The sequence below is a fragment of the Ursus maritimus genome, unplaced genomic scaffold (assembly GCF_017311325.1).
Source record: "Ursus maritimus isolate PB19 unplaced genomic scaffold, ASM1731132v1 scaffold_5, whole genome shotgun sequence".
In the NCBI taxonomy this organism is placed as follows: domain Eukaryota; kingdom Metazoa; phylum Chordata; class Mammalia; order Carnivora; family Ursidae; genus Ursus; species Ursus maritimus.
This window is the reverse complement of record NW_024426663.1, coordinates 86,272,956-86,292,514: the sequence shown is the minus strand read 5'-3', so window position 1 is coordinate 86,292,514 and position 19,559 is coordinate 86,272,956. Positions and strand designations below refer to the sequence as shown.

The following is a 19,559-nucleotide window of genomic DNA, read 5'->3' as shown; positions in this document are numbered from 1 at the left end:
ATTTTTTTTGAAACATAAGCAAACTTTTCTTGAATCTTCAGAATCTGTCTCTTTTTGTTGGTTCTGTTAATCACTAATTTTGAAGTTATTCCTGGGGTAGAGCATATCTTGCAAACTATAATTTCTTCAATGCATGGAGAAAACAATTACATTGTTAGTCATTAAAGCAGATTAGAATAATTTTTCATGTGTTAGCCTAAAATCTATGCATAAAATAGGCAAGTACTACCTCACATATCCATAAATGAGGGATTTTTTAACTTTGCTGGGATAGGTTAAAAAGTAGCAGGGAAATTTGAATTAAATTGGTAATTTGTTTACACATTCTTGGAAAATTGTTTTAGTTCAATGTGAACTGTGATATTAGTATACTTGAAGACTCAGTATGGATAACTAAGAGATGATTTCTCCCTCTACTTCTCTCTACCCTATTATAGCATAGGTAAATGGGGAGTGAAAAGATGGGTAGAACTAAAAATTATCTTTGTATTTTTTTCTGTGATAATGATAAAGACTAAGATAATAAATTACATCTTCCATGAATGAATGGTACAATAGAATCACTAATGTCTATACAAAGGCTTTAGGAAAGTACTGTGTGAGCTTTTATTTAAGTCAATAAAATCCTAGAAATATCTATGCATTATTATGATTTATATATTTTTCTTCAGTAATAATAGTAATAATAATACCCCCTGTGTAACTAATAAACAAAATTAAAATGCAATGCTCTCTTATTTTCCTAAGGAAAGTGGAATGCAAACAGGTGAAATAAATTTACATACTTAGACATAGCAAGAGACCTGGAATGACACTGGGAAACTTACAGTAGATGCATAGAGGTTTGGAAGAAATTCACTTACCTAATACAAACCATGTTTCCCTGATTATAGGAGTCAATTATTTAGATACCATGGAAGTTTAAGGTAAATGAACTTGATAAAGGCCACTTTCTCACATAGGAAGAAAAGTTGAAAGCTGGATCTATCGTGCAACAGGATAAAAATTCCTGTTTAAACATTGCTATTGTTCTGGTTTCCAGTGTGTTGCTAAAAGACAGACTTCTCTCAACTGGCAAGCATAGGTTCAAAGGGTACTTATATGAGTCTTGCATTTTTGTGCTTGTTTATAATTGACTAATTAGAATGAGAGCTAATTAATTGCATTAACCATGAGTTTTGATGCTGTCTCATGTCATCACAGACAATGTGAAGTCAGAGGTGCAAAGAATAACCTCTACCTTGAGATTTTTTTCTATTTTTTTTTAAGATTTTATTTATCCATTTGACAGAGAGAGAGAGACAGTGAGAGAGGGAACACAAGCAGGGGGAGTGGGAGAGGGAGAGGCAGGCTCCCAGCAGAGGAGCTTGATGTGGGGCTTGATCCCAGAACACCAGGATCACGCCCTGGGCTGAAGGCAGATGCTTAACAACTGAGCAACCCAGGCACCCGTTTTTTTCTATTTTTACCCAGTAAGGTTATCTGCCATGAGACCTTTTAATTAATAACAAGAATACTTTTAATAGTTATTTGTAACACTTTACATAGTTATGTAATGGCTTGATTTTAATTTATAAACCCAAGTCTGAACAAAAGTGATTTGTTGCATCTTTTTATTTTGCTACTTACTTTGATTTTTGAAAAATATGCAACAATTAATCATTGAACACTGAAGCAAAAATGTATGATGTACTATATGGTGGCTAACTTAACAGAAAAATAAAAAATGGGAAAAATAAAAAATATTGTCATAAGAAGGATATAATTCCATATGCCATATAAACTATTTAAGGTATAAGATAATGGAGACACTTAAATTTCCTTTTTCTTTTTTTATGCATTAAATTTCTTTTTTAAAAAAAAAAAATTTATTATGTTAGTCACCATACAGTACATCCATGGTTTTTGATGTAAAGTTCGATGATTCATTAGTTTCCTATAACACCCAGTGCACCATGCAATACGTGCCCTCCCTACCACCCATCACCAGCCTATTCCATTCCCCCACCCCCATCCCCTCTGAAGCCCTCAGTTTGTTTCTCAGAGTCCATAGTCTCTCATGATTCATTCCCCCTTCTGATTACCCCCCCTTTCTTCATCCTTTTCTTCTCCTACCAATCTTCCTAGTTCATATGTTCCATAAATGAGTGAAACCATATGATCATTGTCTTTCTCTGCTTGACTTATTTCACTTAGCATTACTTTCTCCAGTGCCGTCCATGTTGCACCAAATGTTGAGAAATCATTCTTTCTGATAGCTGAGTAATATTCCACTGTATATATGGACCACAACTTCTTTTTTTTAAGATTTTATTTATTTCTTTGACAGAGAGATAGCCAGCTAGAGAGGGAACACAGTAGGGGACTGGGAGAGGAAGAAGCAGGCTCCCAGCAGAGGAGCCTGATGTGGAACTCGATCCCAGAATGCTGGGATCACGCCCTGAGCCAAAGGAAGACACTTAATGACTACACCACCCGGGCGCCCCTGGACCACAACTTCTTAAAAACGTCATCTGTTGAAGGGCATCATGGCTCCTTCCACAATTTAGATATTGTGGACAATGCTGCTATGAACATTGGGGTGCATATGGCCCTTCTCTTCACTATGTCTGTATCTTTGGGGTAAATACCCAGTAGTGCAATGGCTGGATGATAGGGTAGCTCAATTTTTAACTTTTTAAGGGACCTCCACACTGTTTTCCAGAGTGGCTGTACCAACTTGCATTCCCACCAACAATGTAGGAGGGATCCCCTTTCTCCACATCCTCTCCAACAATGGTTGTTTCTTGCCTTGTCCATTTTTGCTATTCTAACTGGCATAAGGTGGTATCTTAGTGTGCTTTTGATTTGAATTTCCCTGATGGCTAATGATTTTCAAAATTTTTTCATGTGTCTGTTAGCCATTTGTATGTCTTCATTGGAAAAGTGTCTGTTCATATCTTCTGCCGATTTTATGATTTGTTTATTTGTTTCTCATGTATTGAGTTTGGGAAGTTCTTTGTAGATCTTGGATACCAGTCTTTTATCTGCAGTATCATTTGCAAATATCTTCTCCTATTCTGTGGGCTGCATCTTAGTTTTTTTTTTTTTTTTTGACTGTTTCCTTGGCTGTGCAGAAGCTTTTTATCTTTATGAAGTCCCACAAGTTCATTTTATCTTTTGTTTCTCTTGCCTTTGGAGATGTGTCATGAAAAAGGTTGCTGTGGCCGATGTCGTAGAGGCTGCCTACGCTTTCCTCTAGGATTTTGATGGATTCATGTCTCACCTCGAGGTCTTTCATCCATTTAGAGTTTATCTTTGTGTATGGTATGAGAGAGTGGTCAAGTTTCATTCTTTTGCATGTAGCTGTCCAATTTTCCCAGCACCATTTATTGAAGAGACTGTCTTTTTTCCACTGGATGTTTTTTCATGCTTTGTCAAAAATTAGTTGCCCAAAGAGCCGATGGCCCATTTCTGGGTTCTCTATTCTGTTCCATTGGTCTATGTGTTTGTTTTTGTGGAAGTACCATACTGTCTTTGTGATCACAGCCTTGCAGTACAGCTTGTAATCCAGCATTGTGATGCCCCCAGCTTTGTTTTTCTTTTTCAGCAATTCCTTGGTGATTTGGGGCCTTTTCTGGTTCCATACAAATTTAAGGCCTATTTGTTCCAGTTCTTCAAAAAATGTCCTCAGTATTTTGATCAGGATAACATTGAAAGTGTAGATTGCTCTGGGTACCATGGACATTTTAACTATGTTAATTCTTCCGATCCATGAGCATGGAATATTTTTCCATCTTTTTGTGTCTTTTTCAATGTCTTTCAAGAGTGATTTGTAGTTTCTAGAATATAGACCCTTTACGTCTCTGGCTAAGTTAATTCCAAGGTAACGTATGCTTTTTGGTGCTATTGTAAATGGGATGGATTCCCTCATTTCTCTTTCTTCAGTCTCATTATTCGTGTATAGAAATGCAACTGATTTCTGACCATTGATTTTGTATCCCACCATATTACTGAATTGCTCTATAACTTCTGATAGTTTGGGAGTGGATACTTTTGGGTTTTCCATATAGAGTATCATGTCATCTGTGAAGAGACATTTTGACTTCTTCTTTGCCGATTTGGATACCTTTTATCCCTTTTTGCTGTCTGATGGCTGTTGCAAGGACTTCTAGTACTATGTTGAATAATAGTGGCAAGAGTGGGCATCCTGTCATGTTCCTGATCTTAAGGGAAAGGCTTCCAGCTTTTCCCCATTGAGAATGATATTTGCTGTAGGCTTTTCATAGATGGTTTTTATGAGATTGAGGAACGTACCCTCCATCCCTACACTCTGAAGTGTTTTAATCAGGAAAGGATGCTGTATTTTGTCAAATGCTTTTTCTGCATCTATTGAGAGACTCATATTATTTTGGCTTTTTCCTTCTGGATAAAATTTATGACACTGATAGTTTTGCAAATGTTGAACCACCCTTGCATCCCAGGGATGAATCCCACTTGGTCATGATGGATAAAGTTTCCTTTTTCATCTCCACTCCTGTTTCCTTTCCCTGGAGAAAATGAAAAGTGATTTTTTTTTCCTTTTGCATTTTCCTGTGTATTTATTTTTTGCATTATCCTGTGTATTTGCAATGTACAAATGCAAAAAGCTTATACATCAATGTAAATTAGATCTTACTATGTTTTTTCCACCTGCTTTTTTTTAACTTATATTTTCCATACGCACATACAATACTGTTACAATTTAAAAATGATTATTTGCAGTAGTAAGTAAGTAAAATGTCATTTTCTAACTTATCTCTTGGCTGCTATATACAATTTATCCTTAAGTCTTGTGTAATTTGAGTAATTTCAACAAATCATGGATTAGGTGTTTATATCATTTTACCCCCAAAATACACCACATCTGACAATTACCTGTAGACAAGAAGGCCTTAGTTGGATCACAGGAATTCAGTGGAGACGTTCAAGCATCATTAGAGCAAAATATCCAATAATGAATATATTGAAGAGGGAATAAGGAGCAGTTTAACTTTATCCATGTCACTGCTTTCCCATGGCAGCATAGCTCAGTGTCAAGAGAGATCTCGGAAGTAAGACCAGTGAATAAGCACCCATGTGTGGGAAACTGCCCAAGAGACTTACTTCTCACCCCATTCAGAATACGGAGGTGATTTCCACAAATGAGCCATGGGGAAAGGCTGAAAACAGAGTTAGAAAGGCTCAGAATGTACTGTATGGTGACTAACATAATATAATAAAAATATTATTATATATAAAAAAAGAAAGGCTCAGAATGCATCAAAAGAAGATGGATCCTATTAACCACTTCAAAGACTCCATCGTGAAGCACACATACGAGCCACTCAGTACATGTCACATGCACAGCCTCTAAGTGGCCCATGGGCACCCTCCACACTCTGCCCATCACATCCACACACACATCCTGCCTATGGCCAACTCCTTGTATATGTCTCAGAGGGCAAAATGAGTGAGTTTTGCAGACAGTGAGTGAGTATGTACAGAAAGATGACCCAATTCTATAGGATTAGGATGAAGCACAGAAACCTGAGCATTCAGCACAATAAGGAAAGCAAACAGGAGGTTTCCAGCACCTATCTCACGTTGTATGTTCAAGATAAGTCATAAAATCTTATTCCTCTAAGAAAGGAAACAAGAATTGTGAAGTCTGCATATATAAAGAAAATGTTTGGAAAAAATATTTGGAATACCTAGCACGTCTGACAGATGATATTTCTCTCTGGATAACAATCATTAAAGACTAAAGGAGGTGACCACTTTTTCTAATGCAAGACAGAAAACAAGTCTTCAAGGTTGGGGTGCCTAGGTAACTCAGTTGGTTAGGAGTCTGACTCTTGATTTTGTTTCAGGTCATGATCTCATGGTTTTGAGATCAAGTTCCTCATTGGGCTTCAAGCTCAGAGCAGAGTCTATATGAGAAGATACTCTCCCTCTGTCCCTCTCCCCACTCATGTTCACTTGCTCTCTCTCTTCAAAATAAATAAAATTGGGTGTTGGGTATTAAGGAGGGCACGTGTGGTGATGGGCACTAATGAATTGTTGAACACTACATCAAAAACAAATGATGTATTATAGGTAAGCTAATTGAACATAATACAAAAATAATAATAAATATAAAATAAAAAATAAAGAAATAAAAAATAAAAATATAAAAAATAAAGTCTGCTTTTTCTGACATTACTGTAGCTACTGGAGATTCAATTGTATTAGTGTCAGCATGGTGTATCTTTTTCCATCTCTTTAATTTTACTCTATTTGTATTTTTTATAATAATTTTTTATTATATTATGTTAGTAACCATACAGTACCTTCCTAGTTTTTGATGTAAAGTTCCATGATTCATTACTTGTGTATAACACCCAGTGCTCCATGCAATACGTGCCCTCCTTAATACCCATCACCAGCCCATCCCAATCCCCCACCCCCTTCCCTCTGAAGCCCTCAGTTTGTTTCCCAGTGCCCATCACCACACGTGCCCTCCTTAATACCCAACATCCCATTACCCCATTCCCCAACCTCGTCCCTTCTGTAACCCTCAGTTCGTTTACTGGAGTCCAGAATCATTCATGGCTTGTCTCCCTCTCTGATTCTTAACATTCCATTTTCCCTTCCTTTCCCTGTGGTCTTCTGCACTATTCCTTATATTCTACATATGAGTGAAACCATATGATAATTGTCTTTCTCTGCTTGGCTTATTTCACTTTGCATAATCCCCTCTAGTTCCATCCACACCGAGGCAAATGGTGGGTAATACATTCTTTCTAATGGATGAACAATATTCCATTGTATATATGAACCACATCTTCTTTATCATTCAAATGTTGAAGGACACAGTAGCTCCTTCCACAGTTTGGCTATTGTGGACATTGCTGCTCTGAACATTAGGGTGCATATGGCCCTTTTCTTCAGTACATCTGTATCTTTGGGGTAAATACCCAGTAGTGCAATGGCTGGGTCATAGGGTAGCTCAATTTTTAACTTTTTAAGGGACCCCCACACTGTTTTCCAGAATGGCTGTACCAGTTTGCATTCCCATCAACAGTGTATGAGGGTTTCCCTTTCTCCACATCCTCCCCAACATCTGTTGTTTCCTGTTTTGTTAATTTTTGCAATTCTAACTGTGTAAGGTGGTATCTCAATGTGGTTTAGATTTGAATTTCCTTGATGGGTAGTGATGTTAAACATTTTTTTAATGTGTCTGTTAGCCATTCATATGTCTTCTTTGGAAAAGTGTCTGTTCATGTCTTCAGACCATTTCTTGACTGGATTAATTGTTTTTTGGGTGTTGAGTTTAAGAAGTTCTTTATATATCTTGGATATCCACCCTTTATCTGAAGTGTCATTTGCAAATATCTTCTCCCAATCCATGGGTTACCTCTTTGTCTTGTTGACTATTTCCTTTGCTGCGCAGAAGCTTTTTATCTTGATAAGGTCCCAAAAGTTCATTTTTGCTTTTGTTTCCCTTGCCTTTGGAGATGTGTCTAGCAAGAAGTTGAAGTGGCTGAGATCAAAAAGGTTGCTGCATGTGTTCTTTTCTAGGATTTTGATGGATTCCTGCCTCACATTGAGGTCTTTCATCTATTTTGAATTTATCTTCATGTATGGTGTAAAAGAATGGTCCAGTTTCATTCTTCTGGATGTGGCTGTCCAATTTTTCCAGGACTATTTATTGAAGAGACTGTGTTTTTTCCATTGGATATTATTTCCTGCTTTGTCAAAAATTAGTTGACCATAGAGTTGAGGGTCCATTTCTGGGTTCTGTATTCTGTTCCATTGGTCTATGTGTCTGTTTTTGTGCTAGTATCATACTGTCTTTGTGATCACAGCTTTGTAGTAAATCGTGAAGTCTGGAATTATGATGCCTCCAGCTTTGATTTTCTTTTTCAACATTCCTTTGTTTATTCAGGGTCTTTACTGTTTCCATTCAAATATTAGAATATGTTCCAGCTCTCTGAAAAAATACCAATGATATTTTGATAGAAATTGCATTGAATGTATACCTGGATTTGGGCAGCATAGACATTTTAACAATATTTGTTCCTCCAATCCATGAACATGGAATGCTTTTCCAATTCTCCATGTCTTTCTCAATTTCTTTCATAAGTGTTCTGTAGTTTTCAGAGTACACATTCTTTACCTCTTTGGTTAGGTTTATTCCCAAGTATCTAATGGATTTTTTGGTGCAATTGTAATTGGGATCATTTCCTTCATTTTTCTTTCTTTTGCTTCATTGTTATATAGAAATTCAACTGACTTCTGCACATTTATTTGATCTTCTGTGACTTTGATGAATTCTTCTATCTTTGCTAGGAATTTTTTGTGCAGTCTTTTGGTTTTTTCACAGAGTATCATGTCATCTGTGAAAAGTGAACGTTTGACTTCTTCTTTGCCAATTTGGGTGCCTTTTATTTCTTTTTGTTGTCTGATTGCTGAGGATAGGACTTCCAGTAATATATTCAACAACAATGCTGGGAGTGGACATCCTTGTCATGTTCCTGACTACAGGGAAAAAGTTCTCAGTTTCCCCCCCTTGAAGATGGCCTTAATGATATTGAGGTATGTTCTCTCTCACCATGGTATCTTTCCTTAATTATCCTGTTCTTGGATATGCGACAATAACATTTTTTTTTCTGTTTGAATTACATACTGAGAATTGTCTCCTTTGCAAACTAATCTCATTAATTTAAAAAATGTCACTGCGTGATTTCCAATGACATTTGCTAACAATATACTGTGCCTACAAAGTCTTCTAAAGACTTTTATAATTGTAATATTTCCAAGTCCAATATTGTGGGATTAATTATTTAAGAAATCAGTTAAAATGAGCTTCTAAAAATTTTCTTGCCAATACAAACAAATAAAAAAAAAGATAATAAGGTTGTCTGGGTGGCTCAGTTGGTTCAGCATCTGACTCTTGGTTTTGGCACAAGTCTTAATCTCAGAGTCATGAAATCAAGACCCGCATCAGGCTCCACACTCAGCAGGGAGTCTGCTTAAGGATGCTCTCTTGCCCTCTCCTTCTGCCACTCTCCTTGCTTACACTCTGTCTCTCAAAGTAAATAAATAAATGGAAGAAGAAAGAAAGAAAGAAAGAAAGAAAGAAAGAAAGAAAGAAAGAAAGAAAGAAAGAAAGAAAGAAAGAAAGAAGAAAGAAAGAAAGAAAGAAAAAGAAAAGAAAGAAAGAAGAAAAGAAAAGAAATAACAAATTTGGAATCAATTATTCATTTTTAAAAACTAGTGGAAGAGTAAAGAAAAAAACAAATCACATTCTGGAATTATAATAACAATGTAAAATTTGAAAACATTCTAAAACCTTTTCAAGTGAGAATTAAACCAGTGCTGATTAGAAATGAAAAAAAAATATTACTTTATACCAGTGGTCTATTGCTGTGAAAATAATTATTGGAACATTTCCACTGAAGTGGAAATTTTCAAGACACTCCACTGACGTTCAAGCCCATCTAACCTCATAAATAAAGCATCCTATGTAGCAGCAACAATGATACAATAGGTATCTAATACCAACAATTTTACAAACCAAATAATTTGCAATTATTAGTAATTATATTTAAAAGTATTTTTATTTGTGATTATCAACTTAATTGTATAAACCAATAATTTGATACATATTATTGTGTATCAGAGTCACTGATATTTTGAATATTTATATATTTGGTGTCATTTTTTCACCAAAAATTTTTCCAAGAGCCGCTTTCATGTCCCTATTTCTCAAGCTGTAAATGATAGGATTCAGGCTGGGAGGTAACAGAGAATATAACACAGTCATAAAAAGGTACAGCGATAGTGGGGATTTTGAGTTCAAACCTAAATATGCAATATATCCAGAAGAGAGGAACGAGGTTACCACAGTTAGATGCGGCATGCGGGTGGAGAAGGTTTTAAACCTGCCTTGTGAAGAAGAAATTCTTAGAACAGTGGACACAATATAAACATAGGAAGCAACCATGAAACTAAAACATACAAAAGCAAAACAAAAACTAGCAATAATAAACACATATTCTAGAATTTGCTCCCCAGAACAAGCCAGTGTGAGCAATGATGGAATGTCACAGAAAAACTGATGCAGTACGCTGGAACCGCAGAAACGGACAGAGAATGTACCTGCAACATGAATGGATCCATAGACACACCCACTGAACCATGATGCTGTCACCATCTACACACAGGAACCCCTATTCATGATGGCCTCATAGTGCAGAGGACAGCAGATGGCAGCATAGCGGTCATAGGACATCACCAGAAGGAGGGCAAACTCTGTGCTGGCAAAGAAAACAACAAGGAAAACCTGTGAGGCACATCCCATGAAGGAGATGGAATGCCTATTGGTCAGTGTTCATGGCGGATTTGGGAACAGTGACAGAGATGTAACAGATATCAATCAAAGACAGATTTTTCAGGAGGAAGTACATGGGGGTTTGGAGAAGGTGGTCAATGGTGGTGAGAGTGATAATGACGAGGTTTCCCACCAATGCTGCCAGGTAAACCAGGGAGAAGAATGCAGCTTAAAGTCTCTGCAGCACCTGATCATCAGGGAATCCCACGAGCAAGAATCTTGTTATTGAGGTCACATTCATTAATATCTCAGGCATGGCAATTTTTTTTGAAACATAAGAAAAATTTTCTTGAATCTTCAGAATCTGTCCCTTTGTGTGGGTTCTGTTATTCACTGATTGTGAAGTTGTTTCTTGGGTAGAGCATATCTTGCAAAGTATAATTTCTCAAAGGATGTAAAAACAGTTACATTAAGATAGTCATTAAAGCAGATTAGAATAATTTTTCATGTGATAGCCTAAAATGTATTCATAAAATAGACAAATACTACCTCATATATTTCATAATTGTGCATGAAATAGATAAATACTACCTCATATATTCATTTTACTTTGATGGAATAGGTTATAATATGGGGAAATTTGGGATAAAATAGAGTAATTTGTTTACCTAGTCTCAGAAATTTGCTTTAGTTCAATGTGAACTGTGTTCTTGGTATATTTGTTTTTATTACTGTTTCAAGTTTGTTTTTTTTTTAAGATTTTATTATTTATTTATTTATTTAACAGAAATAGAGACAGCCAGCGAGAGAGGGAACACAAGCAGGGGGAGTGGGAGAGGAAGAAGCAGGCTCCCAGCGTAGGAGCCTGATGTGGGGCTCGATCCCATAATGCCGGGATCATGCCCTGAGCTGAAGCCAGATGCTTAACCCCTATGCCACCCAGGTGCCCCCACTGTTTCAAGTTTTTATTTAATTTCTAGTTAGTTAATACATAGTGTAATATTAGTTTCAGGTGTAGAATTTAGTGACGTACAGTGCTCATCCCAACAAGTGCCCTCCATAATACCCATCACCCATTATCCCATGACCTCACTCACCACCCCTCCAGCAACCCTCAGTTTATTGTCCATAGTTAACAGCCTCTCTTATGGTTTGAAGGCATGGTATGAATAACTGGGAGATTATTTCTTCCTCAACTTTTCTCTACCTTATTATAGCATAAGTAATTGGGAGGGAAGGATGGGTAGAACTAAACATTTTCTTTGTATTTTTTCTGTGACAATGACATGATAATAATGTACAACTTCAGTGTAATCAAGGTTACAATAAATCACTAACATTTATACAAAGCCTTTAAGAAGATAATATGTGAGCTTTATTTTAAAAGTCAATAAAATCCTAGAAGTATTTATGTATTATTCATTATGATTTAGTTCTTTTCCTTCAATAAGGATTCATGACTGCTATTCGACTAATAATCAAAATTAAAATACCTATTTTAAAATTAATCTAAATTAAAATACCTTATTTTCCTAAAGGAAAGTCAAATGCAATCAGGTGAAATAAGTTTACCTGCTTAAACATATCAAAAGAGCTGGAATAACACTGGAAAGCTTATAGTAGATGCATAGAGGTTTGGAAGAAATTCACTTACCTAATATAAATCAAGTTTCCCTAATTTTAGGAGTCAATTTAAAACACTGTGAAACTTAGTGATAAAAACAAGGCTAATAAAGGGCACGTTCTCACATAGGAAAAAAAGTTGAAAAGTTGGACCTTTCGTCCAACAAGATAAAAATTCCTGTTTAAACATTGCTATGGCTCTGGTTTCCAGTGTGTTGGTGAATGGCAGTCTTCTCTCCACTGGCAAGCACAGGTTCAAAGGGCACTTATATGGGTCTTGCATTTTCATGCATCTTTACAATTGACTAATTAGAATGAGAGCTAATCAACTACTGATGCTGTCTCATGTTGTCATCACAGACAACATTAAATTGGAAGTGCAGAGAATTAGGTTCACATTGGGATAATTTTTTCCCAGTAGTGTTACCTGGCATGAAATCTAGTTAATAACAAAACTGTTAAAATACTTTTGTGAAACTTTACATTGTCAGGTAATGGGTTGATTTTAATTTATAATCTCATATCTTAACAATAGTGATTAGCTGTGTCTTTATTTGCTACTTATTTTGATTTTTTTCTTCATTTTTGTTTACTCTTTATTTTTTAAATTTAAATTAAATTAGCCAACATATAGTTTCTAATGTATGGTTCAATGATACATCAGTTGCATATAATACCCAGTGCTCATCACATCACATGTCTACTTATTTTGATTTTTTAAAAAAATATTTGTCATAAGCCAGATACCATTCCTTACACCATATAAAATATTTACAATATAAGATAATGGAGAAACAAATTTCATTCTTCATCTCCATTCCTGTTTTCTATCCCTTGGGGAAAAATATCAGATTTTTTCCTGTATTTATTTTTTGCATTTTCCTGTGTTTTTACAATATACTAACGCAAAATTTATATATATCAACATAAATGAGATTTTACTATGTTTTTTGACATACTTATTTTTAACTTATCATATTTTCCAAATGCACATACAATATTATCACAATTTAAAAATGTAAAATAAGACTTCAAGGATGATGCACCTGAGTGTCCCTGTTGGTTTGGCTTCTGATTCTTCATTTTGGTTTGGGTCATGATCTCATGGTTGTGAGATCAAGTCCCGCATTGGGCTTCAAGCTAAGTGAAGAGTCTACTTGAGATTCTCTCTGTCCCTCTCCTCACTCATGCTCACTTGCTCTGTCACTGAAATAAAAGAACATAAATAAAATAAAATAAAATAAAATAAAATAATAAAATAAAATAAATAAAATAAAATAATAAAATAAATCTTTAAAAAAGAGAACAAAACACCTAAGAATATATTTTAAGCAAGGAGATAAAATTTTTGAACCTGGAAAAATATGACATTAAAAAAAATTATACAAGACATGAATAAAGGGAAAGATATTCTATGCTTATTGGAGGAAGTAATGTTAAAATATTCATACCTCTCAAAACAATCTACAGACTCAAAATCACTGTTAGCAAACTTTCAATGCTGTTTTTCACAGAAATAAAGAAAAAATAGGCCTTAAGAATGAATCTCTTACACAGATTTTTGCATGCATCTCTGATTATTATATTCTTATTTATTAAGTTTTTTATTTTATGTCCAGTGTAGTTAAAAAAATAAAAAATCTTAAAATATTTACTGAACCAAAAAAGACATCAAATATTCAAAGTAATCTTGAGAAAGAAGAACAAAAGTGCAGGTATAGTTATGATTTCAAACTATATTACTAAGGCATAGTAATCAAAACTTGGTATTGGCATACAAACAAACACATAGATTACTGGAAAAGTATAGGAAATAAACCCATTAAAACGTGGTCTATTAATGTATGACAAAACAGTCAAGAATATACAATAAAGAAAGGATACTCTTTTCCATAAATGGTGCTAGATGTATAAAACTAGACAGCTACATGCAGAAGAATGAAACTGGACTAGTACAATATGCCATATATAAACATTAACTCAAAATGGAGTAAACTTGAACAAAAGACCTGGAACCATACTAATCCTGGAAGAGAACACAGACTGTTAGCTACTTGACATCAGTCTTGGCAATGATTTGTTTTTAATTTGACACCAAAAACAAAGGTAAAAGAACAATAAAAGAAAAATAAACATGTAGGACTATATCATATTAAAAAGCCTTTGTGCAACAAAGGAAATCATCAACAAAATGAGAGGCAACATACTGAATGGGAGTAAATATTTGAAAATTGTATACCTGGTAAGGACTTGATATCCAAAAAGAGATAAAGAACTTATACAATTCAGTAGGGGGAAAAAAGATTTAAAAAAATTAAAAATGTGCAGATTTTGGATAGTTATTTTCTAAAGAAGACATTCAATAAGAACATAAAAAATGCTCAACTAATCACTAATTATAAGGGAAATACAAATGAAAACCACAAGAAGATGTTACCTAACACCTGTAAGAATGGCTAGAATAAAAAAAAATAAGATAAATAACAAGTGTTGGCAAGGATGTGGAGAAAAGGAACACTTGCGCACTGTTGGTGAGCAGAGTCACTATTGCAAACAGTATGGATGTTCCTCAAATGATTGAAAAAAGAAATATTATATTTGATATTTTGTTATCATATAAAAATATTACTCAGCCTTAAAAGAATAAAATCTTGACATTTACACAGCATGAATGGAACTAGAGTGTACTATGGTAACTAAAATAAGTTAGTAAAAGACAATACATGTTTTCAATTATATGTGGAATCTAAAAAACAGAACAAAGAAATAAGCAAACAAAATACAGAAAGATTCATAAATACGGTTGCCAGAGAAAAAGATATTGGGTGAAAACAAAGGGAACAGACTGTCCATATAATATAAATAGGACGCCAGGATGAAAAATGCAGCACAGGGAATATAGTCAACTATGTTGTAACACATTTGTGTGCTGACTACACTGTTAATTGTGAGCCTTTTGTAATGTATACAATTATTGGATCACTATGCTGTACATTAGAAATTACTATAATATTTTATCTCAAGTATACTTCAATAAGAAAAAAAATGTGCGTGAACCCCCCAGCAATACTGTTAAAGTGAATTAAAAACAAAACATACTATAAATATAAAATACAAATACCATAAAATTATAAGGATGGAGAAAGTTACAAGATGCTAACAATAATACAATGGAATCTTGAGTAGGTATAATAATCTAAGAAAAAAAACATATTTTAGAGAATGGAAAATAGCTGGGATAAAGAGGAACATTACTTTATGATAAATGGGCCAATGATTTGTGAAGGCATAATGATACTTCACGTGTATTTGCCTAACAGTGCATAGGTATATGTGTGGGAAAACCGCTCAGTTTCTATTAAAATGCAAAGGAGTTGAAAAACCCACTATTATGGTTCGATAGTGTAACACTAGTCAAATAATAACTGAGGTATCCTGACTGAAGAACATCAGTAAGAACAGTTGAACTGAACAACACCGTCTATCAACTGGATGTAATTTGCATTTCTAGAACACTACAACAGGAACAGAAAGTGCATTCTTCTCATATTTACATAGCACTCTCACCAAGAGTGAGCCATTCTGGGTCATAAAACAAACATTACGAGAATAGGTACTATTTATTTTTGAATGTTTGATAGAATTCCTCAGGGAATCCCTCTGGCCCTGGACTCTTGTCTTATGGGAGATTTTTGATCACTGCTTCAATCTCGATACTGGATATTGGCCTATTTAGGATGTCAATCTCTTCCTGATTCTGTTTAGGTAGTTTCTATTTCCTTGGTGTTAGTCGTGATTTCTCCCCTTTCATTCATAATTTTATTAATTTGGGTCCTTTCTCTTTTCTTTTGGATAAGTCTGCCCAGTGGTTTGTCAATCATTAATACTTTCGAAGAGCCAGCTTCTAGTTTCATTGATCGTCTCTACTGTATTTCTGGTTTCTATTTCATTGATCTCTGCTCTAACCTTAATCAGTTCTCTTTCCATGTGTGGCTTCAGCATATTCTTCTGCAATTGTTTAAGGTGTGAGTATAGGTTCAGTATTTTATATTTTTTCCTTTTTTTGAGTGAGGTTTGGATGGCTATGTATTTCTCCCTTAGAACCACCTTTGCAGTATCCCATAGGTTTTGGACCAATGTGGTTTTGTTCTCACTGGTTTCCACACATTGCTTAAGTTCTTCTTTAATTTCCTGGTTGACCCAAACATTCTTAGCAGGATGATTCTTAGCTTCTAAGTTTTCTGGTTTCTTCCAAAATTTTTCTGGGTTGAGTTCTAGCTTCAAAGGTCTGAGAATATGTAGGGAATAATCTCAATCTTTTGGTATCAGTTGAGACCTGTTTTGTGACCCAGTATATGGTCTATTTTGGAGAAAGTTCCATGTGCATTTGAAAAGAATGAGTATTCTGTTGTTTTAGGGTGGAATGTTCTTTATATACCTATGAGGTCCATCTGATCCAGTGTGTCATTCAAAGCTCTTGTTTCTTTGTTGATTTGCTGCTTAGATGATCTGTCTATTGCTGAGAGTGGAGTGTTGAGGTCCCCTACTATTAAAGTATTAGTATCAATAGGTCTCTTTATTTTGGTTAACAGTTGGCTTATGTAGTTGCCCCTGGTGGGGGCATAGACATTTACACTTGTTAGATTCTCTTGTTGGTTATGCCCTTTAAGAATGATATAGCATCCTTCTGTATCTCTAACTATGGTCTTTAGCTTAAAATCTAATTTGTCTGATATGAGAATTACTACCCCAGCTTTCTTTTGAGGCCCATTGGTGTGAAAAATTGTTCTCCATCCCTTCACTTTCAGTCTAAATGTATGTTTAGGTTCAAAATGAGTCTTGTATACAATGTATGGATGGGTCATATCTTTCTATCCAATTTGCAACCCTGTGTCATTTCATTGGAGCATTTAGACCATTCACTTTGACAGTGATTATTGAAAGATATGATTTTATTGTCATCATGTTGCCTGTGAAGGCCTTGTTTCTATAGATTGTCTCTGTAAATTTCTGTTCTATATCACTCTTGGGGCCTTTCTCCTTTAATAGACCCCCCCCCCTTAATATTTCTTGCAGGGCTAGTTTGGTGGTCACATATTCTTTCAGTTTCTGTCAGTTTGGAAGCTCCTTGTCTGTCCATCCATTCTGAATGACAGCCTTGCTGGATAAAATATCCTTGGCTACATGTTCTTCTCATGTAGTACCCTGAATATGTCTTGCCAGCCCTTTCTGGCTTTCCAGGTCTCTGTGGACAGGTCTGATGTTATTCTGATGTTCCTCCCTCTATACATAAGAAATCTATTCCCTCTCGCTGCTTTCAAGATTGCTTCCTTGGATCTAACATTTGCGAATTGTACTATTATATGTAAAGGCATCTGTCTGTTCTCATTGATCTTTGGGGGGGGGGGCTTCCTCTCTGCCTCTTGGACATGAATGTTTGTTTCCTTCCCCAGATTAGAGACTTTCTCAGCTAAGATTCACTCTCTCTCTCTCCAGCACCTCAGGGATCCCAGTACTTCTGATACTGGAATATTTCATTGAGTCAGTAATCTCTCTCAGTTTGATTCCTTGGGTTTACTCTGTTTTTCCTATCCTCCTCTGTTTCCTTCCTTTCTATCATTTTATACTCTCACTCACTAATTTGTTCTTCTGCCTCATTTACCCTGGTAATCAGAGTATCCAGTTTAGACTGCATTTCATTCATAGCACTTTTAAGTTCAGCCTGATTAGATCTCATTTCTGCCCTAAGAGATTCTATATTGCTGTTAATACTTTCTTCAACTCTAGATACACCTTGATAATTGTTACTCTGAAGTCTATTTCTGATATCTTGGTTATACCCATACCCATTAGTTCTGCGGCAGATGCCAGAGTCTTTGATTCTTTTATTTCTTGGGGCTCTTCCACTTAGTCATTCTGTTGGGGGGTGGTTGAAGGAATGTACAGAGTCCAAATTATTGGCCACAACCCAAGCAAGATGCACCTGTTTTATAGGGACCTTAGGGGTTTTGGCCTCTTGTTCTTCCAGCCTGTCTTCTGGGGTAGGGACCTGTTGCACTGTTACTCAGGCAACCCTGTTTGGGCAGAGTTCCCTGTCCCCTGTGTGGGGGGGGTAGGCTCAGTGAAAACCATTTTTGGGGGGCTTTTCTTTCTGGAGGCTTTCCCTGGAGGCTTTCCGCATCCCTTCTGAGAGTCAGAGCACACGTGACTATATCCACACCTCTGTTGCAGAACAGAAAGATTGCAGTCTGTTCTTCACTGAACTCTCCAGGCCACACTGTCTCTGTCTGTGCTGCTAAAAAACCACAGCGACCCTGGCTGTGTGCCCCACAGCCACTCTCCCAGCCCTCAGTCCCAGGCCCAGGCATGTCTCTGCCCTTTGTGCAAGCTAACCCCAGTTTACATGTGCAACCCCATAGCTCCAGGTTTCAATCTGAGGAGGCTCCCTTAAAGTCCTTTCCCTGCTGCTACCAGTCTGTAAGTCTATGCCCAGTCCCCAGAACATAGAGGCCTTTTGCTTCCCAGCACAAGAGCATGGAGGCTCCCTCTCTCTTCCATTTATCTTCCGGCATCTGTCTGCAGAATCACAGCTCCCCACTTCATACCTCGAGACCAATCACCGGAGATATTCTGTTTGTAGAGATCCAGATATATCTTCTTACATCTCAGGCTGATTTTGTGGTTGTTCAGAATGGTCTTGTAGATATCCAGCTCAATTCAGGGTACCAGTTGAAATAGGGTCCCCTACTCTTCCGCCATCTTTTCTCCTAAATAAAATCTTAAAAAAAAAAGTATCTGTTGTTTCAGACTAATTTTTCCTTTGGTATTGGCTCTAAGGCTAGCAGCTCTAGCTCATACCAGCCAAAACGCAAGCTTCATCCAGCATGAAGTTCATCCCCAACACACTCCTTTACTTTCATTATAGCAAGTTCAAATAGCGATAACGAAGTTATGTAAATTTAGCATGTTTCTTTCCACTTTTTGAAAGTTTTTATTTAAATTCCAATTAGTTAACCTACAGTGTAATATTAGCTTCAGTTGTAAAATATAGTGATTCAGCAATTCCATACAACACATGGTACTCATCACGAGTGCACTCCTTAATCCCCATCATTTATTTAACCTATCCCCCAACCAACCTCCCATCTGGTATGCATCAGTTTGTTCTATATACTTAAGGATCTGGTTTTTTTTTCTTGTTTGTTGGTTTCCCTCTTTCTTATTCTCTCTCTTTTTTACCCCACTTTGCTCGTTTGTTTTGTTTCTTAAATTGCACATACGAGTGAAAACATATGTTGTTTGTCTTTCTCTGACTTTTTTCGCTTAGAATAACTCCCTAGCTTCATCCACATATTTGCAAATAGTAAGATTTCATTCTTTTTATGGCTGAAAAATATTCTATCATGTATGTATACCATATCTATCCATTAGTCAATTGATCAACACTTGGGTGTTTCCATAAATTGGCTACTATAGATAAAGATGCTATAAACCTCAGGGTTGTTGGATCCCTTGAAGTGGTCTTTTACATCATTTGAGTAAATTTCTGGTGGTGCAATTGCTGGATCATATGGTGATTCTGGTTTTACCTATGTGAGGAACCTCCATGCTATTTTCCACA

At 36.0% G+C, this 19,559-nt stretch overlaps 1 pseudogene; it reads right to left on the bottom strand.

The window, feature by feature from the left end:
* Positions 1–9,685: 9,685 nt before the first annotated feature.
* Positions 9,686–10,631, bottom strand: LOC103680609 (annotated as a pseudogene).
* Positions 10,632–19,559: the final 8,928 nt, after the last annotated feature.